General features: G+C 33.1%; 1 long non-coding RNA gene across 1 annotated transcript; it reads right to left on the bottom strand.

The window, feature by feature from the left end:
* Positions 1–1791: 1791 nt before the first annotated feature.
* LOC143053574 (uncharacterized) lies at positions 1792–10172 on the bottom strand. The gene is made up of 4 exons (XR_012971413.1): positions 9986–10172; positions 7609–7686; positions 4077–4175; positions 1792–2127 (listed from the first exon to the last, which is right to left on the bottom strand). It is a non-coding gene; the product is annotated as an uncharacterized LOC143053574 (long non-coding RNA).
* Positions 10173–10786: the final 614 nt, after the last annotated feature.

Here is a 10786-nt window from a genome sequence, read left to right on the forward strand (position 1 = left end):
CTCGCTACATTGAAGACCTGTTGGTGACCCTCTGCTGTTGTTTTTTTATTTGGGCGGGTTGTTGTCTCTTTGACACATTCCCCATTTCCATTCTCAATTTTATTAGACTACAAAACAGAAAATAGAAAAAAAACTATTAAATGACTGATGATCAGTACCTAAAAAGTGGGGTAGATCTTAGGTGCTTCAAAAACGTAAGCAGATTCTGCTACACATCTGGCACTTTCTGTGTTATTTCTCATATAAGCAGTGACCACTTTAATAACACTGGTAAAAATGCCACACATGTGAACATGTGTGACACATGCGTTTCACATGTGTGTCACACGCATGTGAAAGAGAGGTTTCATGCCACGCATGTGACACATGTGTGAAAAACAAATGTGATACCCATGATATACACATGTGATCATGCGTTTCACATGTAAATCACATGTGTTAGGAAATACACCTGTGATACATGCGTGATTTCTGCATACAAAAGGCATGGTGCCTGTATTAAAACAATTTCAAAATGTGTGATACGCATGATATACACATGTGATCATGCGTTTAACATGTGAATCATGCGTGATTTCTGCATGTAAAAGGCATGGTGCCTGTATTAAAAAAAAATCAAAATGTCCTCCTATTTGTCCAATTACCATGATTGTTGACATGTATCTAAGTTCTAATGTGAATAAAATGGGTTAAACATGGGTTTTCCATATATATACACAGGCAAATTTTGTGACAGGTAAATTTCATGTGAGATTCACCTCAAACAAGCTTATACATAAAACTCACTTTCAATTAATGTGAATTGAGCTCAGCTAACATGAAATTCATGTAAAATTTTTCATGTGAAGCTAACCTGAATCGAGCATTTGTATTAATTTTTCTAAAATAAAATGAAGGTGAATTGAGCAAATTCACAGTATTTGAGCATATTTTAGGTAAGTCAATGCTAATCTAGTGCACATTCTATTTTGATATAAATAAATATTCTTCTTGGTCTTGACTTAGTATGTGTTCATACTTCAATTGTATTTTACTTTCTTGATCCTTAACAATAAAAATCCCAACTCACAATATTTCCAATGCAAGAGATAAGATGTAATAAAACAAAGAAGGCCAGCAATTATCCAGGTCACCTTAAGTTCACTCCTAGAATTTTTGTTGGTTATGTTCAAGTCGCAATATTTTTTTAAAAAGTGATGTAAATTAAGATTGGCGATTCAATTATATTTCATTTTTAATATGTATATATAAGTCATTTTGTGGGTATCAGTCATGAGACAATCCAATCCCATTGTGGAAATTGTCTTACTGGCAAAAGATGCCAATTCTTCTTTTAAAATTTTGAAGAAAAATAGTTTACCCTGCCACATATTCGTGTGCCTGTTTTAAGCCAGGGTTTCAGTGGTTGTCTTAAGTCTCATCCTAATAAAAAAACCATATCTAAAAAATATTGTGTTAATAGCAGCTCTTTGATTGGTATAGACTCTGGTTAATTAAGTAGATCATGACATTGTTCAGACAACTGTTTATTGTTGAGGACTGTATGTTAGCACCTTAATGCCTTTCATGTGTTTTTGTTGTTGTGTGGCTGTCTGATTGATTTATACCTCATTTTGCATTTTATTAATAAATTGAAATATATTTGATATGCCATATTGAATGCTTTACAGTTATTTACAACCGTTTCCTTATTTCAAAATAAATTTTGACAAACAACAAACGTATACCATTAGAAAATTTCAAAGCTTGGCTATACAATATTAAATATAAAAGATCTTGTTTTTTCAAATATTTATATAAAATTCAGTTTAAAACATGCGTTATTCATTTTTAGACTATAATTGTCATTTTGACACAATAATTTGAATTTGAATTGTATAATATTCTGAAAGTACTTGTGGTTGAAAAAATATACACAATATTTAATTCCATGTGTTTTAGATTTCTTGAATACATCACTCCCATATCATGTCTTTGTTTAAGATTTCTCTCCTGCATGTATCTGCTGTAATTGTTATTTGTACCCACAGCTTCCTTCATACATTTGCACATATCCTTCTAAGATATTGCTTGAATGATAAAATCCTGTAATACATTATCAGCCATCAGACTCTTGGAATACAGTTGCTGTAATTAAAAAAACTTAAAATAACCATAAAATATTGGCTTACAAAATGATAACATAAATAATGATTTACCAAACTAACATATATTTATACATAAATATTGTGTGAACAACTGGAGTGGAGAAATAATAGTTGTTGTTTTTTGCTACATGTATTTATCATGGTTGTTTTTTTCGCTTCTATGTAAATGAGGCCCTTAATTTTCTCTTTGGAATTGTTTTACATCTGTCATTCCAGGACCTTTCATAGCTTGCTAGATGCTGTATTGGGGCCCAAATAACTTTATGTAAATAACTTCATTGGAAATTTGCCAATATAAAATGTTGCTGTCAGATGAAGCTTTTTTTCCTTATCTTATCTAAAATGTTTTTAGATAATGTATGTTGGACATTTGCCAGACATGACTATGATGTAATTTTCTATTTTTATTTGCCAATAACTTTATGTAAATAACTTCATTGGAAATTTGCCAATATAAAATGTTGCTGATGAAGCTTTTTTTTATTGTTTTATACAATAAACAATGTATATTCACTTTTACTACCAACCAATCTTTACCATTCAGTGAGAAAAGCACTTTATTTTACATTTTAATATTTTATGATGTATTTAAAAGAGTAGTTATTGTTGCAAACTCCATTAGAAATTTGAATTGATATCAGTTTTGGAAAAAGGGAAACGGGGATGTGAAAAAAAAGGGGGGGGGTTAAATTTTTCTCATTTCAGATTTCATAAATAAAAAGAAAATTTCTTCAAACATTTTTTTGAGAGGATTAATATTCAACAGCATAGTGAATTGCTCAAAGGCAAAAAAAACCTTTTAAGTTCATTAGACCACATTCATTCTGTGTCAGAAACCTATGCTGTGTCAACTATTTAATTTTAGATTTAAAAAGTTTGAAGAAGAAATCTTTAATTGATTTGTAAAATCTTGACATTTGTTTTGTGTAAAAAAAAAACCATGTAATGTCCAAAATTTGATCACAATCCAAATTCAGAGCTGTATCACGCTTGAATGTTTTGTCCATACTTGCCCCAACTGTTCAGGGTTCGACCTCTGCGGTCGTATAAAGCTGCGCCCTGCGGAGCACCTGGTTCCACTTGTAAAGGGGCATAACCCTAGAATGGTAATCAAAGTGCTTGTAATCACTGAATGGTGAAGATTGCTTTAATTCATCAGTTGGTAGTTAAGTGAATATTGCATTGTATATTGTATATAGCTGACAATGTGATACCAATATACGAACGCAAACATTTTGCGGTCGTATCAAAACGGGGACCAAATTAAAAAAAAAATAATACAGGGTTTGATTCAGCATATTAAAGAACCCCAAGAATTCAAGAATAAAACCCCATTGGCATTGAAATTGGTCTAGAAATAAGAAATTCATACAAACTATTAGAAAAGTATTGTTTTTGGCCCCTAATTTATAAACAGTTTGTGCCATAACCCCCGAAATCAATCCCAACCTCTTTTTTTTTTGTATGGAACCTTGTGGTACAATTTCAGAAAGATTCACACACTTATACACAAGTAATTGTCTGGAACCTAGGAAAATACTTATTTTGACCCCTTTTGGGCTCCTTGTTCCTAAACTGTTCATAGAGATCCATTTACTTAAACTTAAGTTATTGTACGGAAACTATGTCCAGTGGCAAATATTTTATGTATTCAAAACAAGAACAACTTGTCAATTTATAATATACATGTGTGTAGGCCAGTCTGACTAGGTAGGTTTGTAATATAAATGCTATGATTATTTGAACTTCTGAGTGTGTGTGTACATGTATGGAGCAGGAGGGGATCAGGGTAAGGATGCCTTGAAGCATACTTGACCTTATGAAAGAGAGAAAAATAAGCAAGTGTACATGTACAATTATACTTGAAACAGTTTTAAATAGAGTGCATCAAATTATTTATATTTACTGCAATTCTGCAGATGAACATACTTTGATATCAGTTCTTTTTGCAGGACATTCACACCTACATGTACAGTACATGTTCACCAGTGGTTTAAATACTGTACTTTCCATTCTTTTGGTAACAAGCTAAAATTGTATAAAATCTAAATTATTTCATCAAGAAGTCCAGACAAAAACTAGATGGAGTATGAACATATTAATCTGATGCTCACTAATTTATACCTTTACAGTGAATGCAAAGAACATGTAAGCAAACAACAGAAAGAAGATCAACAGCTTAGCTAATAAATATATGTACAGTATGAACTTTCTGGTTTCAATTTATCTATTCTGCTGTATACAGTTAAGAAATCATTCTAGGCATTAATTACTGTCAGATGTTTATTGAATCTTGTTTTGCTGTTTTAAGTTAATAGGCAAAAATGTTAAAATACACCATTTTGATATAGGAAAGACTAAACTCGTGAACATAACCAGGCCTCGACAATAACGCTTGTCCGATTGTCCGGTACCAGAGGGAAAAAAGGTCGGACAAGTAAAAGCTATATCAAGCTTGTCCGACGGGACAAGTAAAATTATTCTGCAGAAAATAAGTTTCATCCAACTTTGATGAAAGTAATTATAAACAAAAAAACAAGGAAAGAAGATAAAAACAAGTAATAATTTGACTGTTTACTTTGAAACTTTGAAACATTTTATTTCTCAAGACCCCATCACTTGCAATCGATAATTTAAAACTGGTTCTTTGTCAGATACTTTTTAACAGGTAAAATGCATACTATTCTCAGAAACCAGTCTTACTGATTCGAATCAGCGATGCCCTTTGTAGATAAGGTAACTTTACAAGACAGTTCGTCACCAGCTGGAAACATTTGGCTTCCAGTACTGTTGGTTTAATAGACAGTTTGGCACCGTGAGATTCATATTTTAATAGACAGTTTGGCAACCCAGAAGACATTTCGGGACCAAGACAAATCAGTACCTTGTTTTCCTACCTTATTCTGTTGCTTCAAAATAAATACCATACCAGTAATTTTTTAACAAAAATATTTTTCAAATAAAAAAGAAGAAATCATTTACCACAAAATTCACAAAATCATATTTAATCATATTTAGAAAAAAAACACTTGCAATACAGTGACATATAGTTGTTAATTTCTATGTCATTTGGTCTCTCGCAGAGAGTTGTCTCATTGGTATACCTCATCTTCTGTTTTTATTGATTATATTTGAATAATTTTTTTTCAACTTAAAAAACCAGGATACAAATCCAATGAGTGTACATTGACAGGTCTATCAGACTTTGCCTCATGTGCAGAGTCTGATGAGACTTTGGCTTTGATGAAAACTAGAACCTAAGTCCTGTGACATGACTTGATTCAGTTGTTCTCGACTCATATATTTGAAAAGTCTTTCAAAAGATTAAATCAAATTCTGTTTCATTGTTGAAATTCATTTTGTTCCTTGAATCAACTTAAAATGCCAAAAAGGTTATTATCAAGATTTTTTTGGGACAAGTTACAATTTCATTCGGACAAGTAAGTTTTGGTATGTACTTGTCCTACTGGACAAGTTGAAAAAAAAAGTTATTGTAGAGGCCTGATAACTTGTTGTCATTTGTGTTATAATCCGTACTTCAGACATTTAACAAAAGAACAACCTTTCAATGTACATGTATCTTGCCAATGTGTGAATAAATTTACTGTCAAAAAACATGTCTTGTGTGTGTTTTTGTTTGATGCATTTCTTCGTTGTATACTGTATAGATCTGGTGAGTTAAGCCCTTTTCACATGTACCAGGTTACGTGGGTTTGGCACCACGAACTGCTAGCTATATAGTCTAGCCCCCATCAAATCCTTCAATTAGTATGTGCCTGTCCCATGTCAGAAGCCTGTAATTCAGTGGTGCAGATTTTCTTTTGTTGTTGTGTATAATACATGTCATATTTTGTACATACAATGTAAATTAGTCTATTAGTTAGTAGTCTTTTTGAATTGTTTTACAAATTTTCGTTGTCATTTAGGGTCTTTTTATATACCTGACTACTATAAATTCAGAAATTATTGCGAGGTTTTTATTATTGCTAAAAATGAGACAGAGTTGTAAACGCAATAATTTAAACTCGCATTTTGAAAATTTTTTATGAACTTGACAGGATTTTTCTCAAAATCGTAAAATTTAAACTTGCATTTAAGTCTTAAATTTTATAAAATCATAGGCGGATTTAGAGGGGCCAGGGGGCCCGGGCCCCCCTTTTCTGGGAAAAATTTGGTTGATTATAGGGAATCACTGACTCATGACCGGAGCGGGTCCCCTCTAAGGCAGTCAGTGGGCCCCCACTTATGAAAATTTCTGGATCTGCCACTGAAAATGGCCATGGTGCAGTGTTCTAGGATTTTTTTGGCACCTTGACTTACCACGGGTAAGATCAATAAAAAAATTACTTACCCACATCTAAAAGTTAAATCCGCCAACCAATGCGGACGGCGCAAAGCATACCCCCTGGTCCTTTTTTCAACATCATACAGTTTGTCTCTCTGCTTTTTGTCAAGTTTGGGCTTTTTTTGGTGGGGGTGATGCTTGATTTATATCGTTTAGCCTTTTTGAAGTAAATCCAAACTTATGCAAACTCATGAAACTTTGAATATTGTAATTTACTGAACAAAGCTGGATTCGAATACGATTGAATTTTGTACAAAATTGATTTCTTACTAAATTTGACAAATATGTTATAGTTATTACTATGTCATTTATTAAGAGCTATAATAAATGCAACTGTAAGTTTATTTTCCTCCGATGACAAGAAAAAAAATCGTTTATGTCCCGATTTAAGCACCAGTTATCAATCCGGATTTTCCGATTTTACCGACACCGTGACCGACTTTTAGAATGATAGGAGAAGAATGTGGTCTCTTTTGCGCTTGATTACACCTAGTAAACGAGTGCTTGAATAAAAGCGCCGATAGACATCGACAAAATCTTCGATTCTTTTATCAAAGTTTTTTCTCGTGATTTAATAAAAATAAAAAGCAGATATGGGAAAATTGAAGAGGACCGGGAAATTTCAAGAGTTTTTCGGCTTCCCCGAACTTGAAAATTGACTTACCACCGGGTGACAAAGGCTAAAAAATGACTTACCCGTTGTCCTAATCCACTTACCCCGGGTAACGGGTAATGGGAATCCTAGAACACTGCAATGGTGGCAATAATAAATGCACACAATATTTCAGAATTTACAGTATACATGTATATGGTATAATGTATGGGCTTTGCTCATGGTTAAAGGATGTATGGTGATCTATAATTGGTAACTTTGATGTCATTTGATCTCTGATGGAGAGTTGTCTTTTCTCATTAGTGTAAACAATTTTTTTTGGAAAATAATTAGGTATTTTAAACATTACAATATAAGACAGTTTTATTAGTATTGGGATTGGAAAACAAGTGAATTTTCACTTTTACAAATTCCTCTCTTTTCTTATTGGCAATCATACTACATTTTCTTATTTTTATATTTACATTACGTACATTTGTACATGTACATGATGTAAAGAAGACCTTTCATCTTCTTGAGCGGTCCACTTCCTCAGTACAACAAGGGGTCCTAAAAGCATGATTTTGAGTTGGCTAAAAAACCTATAAGATATATTTATATGATACAATTAACAGGTTTCTTTGCAATTATTTGTCAAATCACTAAAAAAAATTAAGCATGCAAGAGTAGTTAAATAAATGTATTCTTCAATAATTACATTAGATGTATGTTTCATTATAATACGTTATTCTGATTGGCTAACTGAACATCACGTGTTATTCCTTAAGCAGTTGCATCACACAATAAAACTTATCATTCATGATGACATGAGGTCCCATAATATAGTGCACAGGTAAATTAAATAAAAACTTGATGTGAATTGTGTTTTCATGATACTAGCTAAAAAATGTAATTACATTTGTATAAGTATTGAATGCTTCTTTTTGTGTAACTTTATAGGGTTGTAAAAGCGTTGACCGTGCGCACATTTTTAGAATTAAGCGCTTCCGCGCTTCATACAAAAGGTACTTCGGTCAACGCTTTTACACCCCAATAAAGTTACAAAAAGAAGCATTCAATTCTTAAATAAATACATACATTTCCCCAGTTGACAAGGCAAAACTAAGGAGGAATCCGCAATATTGCATTGATTGGATCAACAGAGGTTTGATTTACTACAATGTTGTCGATAAACGAACAACATCATCTAGAATTCGCGGTTTTACAGTGATTTTATATGAATTTGAATCGAAGAGGCAACTTATTAACTTCCAATTTGTAAGTTTTCATTTGTATGAAGTCACATTTAGCCATGACGTCTTTGCGCGTAAATTATTCATGAAGTTTCACATATTTTTTTTGTATGTCAAATTTATACATTTTTTCAAACTCCATCTTATTATATCTTTTTGTTATGAATTAGAATTGGAATAACAGTACTGTAGTTGAAGAGTTTTCACCGCCAATTGTGGATTTGAAGGTTGCAAATGCAGTTTTACTGGTGACAGTCACATTTTTTTGGGGTGGATAAGTTTTCATTTTTTAAAGTAGGGCAAGTTGGCAGACCTTTACAACATATACATTATATATAAAAAAAAAAAAATCCCACCTGCGCTTTCTCAATGAAATTTTTACAGTGTGCTGTATACTTTTGGGACAAATTATATCAAAATTATAGAAAACTTCATAGGCTCTGACTCAAAATACAAATAATGTATGGACAATTTTATGTATAGGGCGTCTTGAAATCTTTTGACAGCTTCAGAATTGCCAATTTTTAACCTTTTTCAGCCGGACCAACTCTATATATATAGCTACTTTCCTTAAAAATTAGGGACCCAAATTTTTTCACAGTGTAATTTCACCCCCTTTCTTGCAATTGGAGGCATTAAACATGGAGAAATAAATTTGGAAGGGGTATAAAAATTAATGGCAAGTAACCCACTGTCAACACTAGGGACTATATTCGTGAACAACGAAAATCAGGGGACGACAATTGTGGTCTCGGACTTTGTGCATCTTTATTGACAACATATACAGTAAAAAAAAGAATATGAACTCGTGATACACACAAAAACGTAAACAAAAGAAATGAGCAGTGCCTTTTCCTATCATAAAAAAGTGTCCTGCCCTCCAATGGAACCCTGCCTCTTTTGATTTCTAGCTGGAGCACTGTATATTGATGTTGTATTTATTTAGATTTTACCCAAGTAAGGCGAGTTGCCACTGTCATGACTGTTGGCAGGAGTATAATAAGGGATTGAAGTTCAAATTTTGGCATAGCAGCCCACATCTTTTATTTTTTACACAATTTTATATAGTTCTATAAAAGAAAAGCAGAAGTTTTAGAAGCCCACTCCAAATTTTAGGGGCAAGTGCTAATTTCAAACCCTGATCATATTTAACTGGATTTAATCCAAAGTTGCATAAGTTGGGTGAGTTGGTAAGGTAGTTACCACTTGGATTTTCAAGGTTTTTTTTGGGGGGGGTGGGGGGCTATGATGAAAATGTTATCCTGCATTGTCGTTACTCTTTCGAATTCTTTTTTCTTTTTTTTTTTTTGGGGGGGGGGGGGTCCTGGCTTTTAGATTTTTACTCAAAACTCGTCCTCGATATTTCAATTTCATCCAATCTCCACCCACCCCCTTTCTCCCATATAATTCAAATGGTAGATGAATGAGACTAAGCTCCCTAAAAAAGAGTGGAGCAATTGAAAAAACAGGTCGTGTTGTTAAAAAAGTGGGGCGTTTTACCAGTGGGGCGAGCTGACTTGCTTCCGTTTTTATCAATTTTTGACTGATTTTCGGGGTTTACATGCATGACGTGGATAAAGTGACTATATATGTTTTCATGAAAGTAAAATACTAACACCGTCCTAAAAATGTGCATGATTATATTTACCTTTCAAGTACAAAAAAGTGATCCGGACATCAGAACGATACACTTTTGTTGCGATGACTTTCTAAAATGTATGTTTCGTTCCCCGGTTTCTTCCAGTTAATCGGTATTGTAACTCATTATAATATCTCTGTTTACAATAGCTTTTTGAACCATCTCATTATCTGTTTGAAAACCCAAAGTTCTTTGTATCAACTTTCAAACATCAGCAGACGAGCGTCCTTTCGCGTCATATTATAAAAAAACGACCACGGTGAAAAGATTTCCGGTTTTCCGTATTCCCTCGAGGATCCAAGCTTTCGTACATTTCCGTATAATATCATATGTGAGAGTTAAGACTCAGTTTACTTAGTCTGCAATCGAGAATGGCAGCAACCATTTGAGAAAGGCAGCAACCATTTGATTTTCGGGGGGGGGGGGCTATGGTTTTTTTTCTGGACAATTTTTTTTTTCGCGACAAGTCGAAAACAATTTGTTTCTTTCAATTTTAGCATTACATATAGTGGCATCTGAGGGTTAAACAAACAATTTTTTTTTCTCAGAATCAAAAACAAATTATTTTTTTCTCCAAAAAATGGAAACAAACTTTTTTTCCAAAAAAAACCATACCCCCCCCCCCCCCCCAGAAAATCAAATGATTGCTGCCTTAGATAAGGACCAAAAAAAACAAAGTTAGGTAAAAAGTAAAAATAATATATAGGCTATGTCTCTGGAAGAATCATGAGAATAAAGAAAAACTAAATAGAGAATATTCAATCATTTATCTATTATTTATAACTCATTCACATTTTGTAGAGGGCATAC

Source organism: Mytilus galloprovincialis, chromosome 12, assembly GCF_965363235.1.
Source record: "Mytilus galloprovincialis chromosome 12, xbMytGall1.hap1.1, whole genome shotgun sequence".
In the NCBI taxonomy this organism is placed as follows: Eukaryota; Metazoa; Mollusca; class Bivalvia; order Mytilida; family Mytilidae; genus Mytilus; species Mytilus galloprovincialis.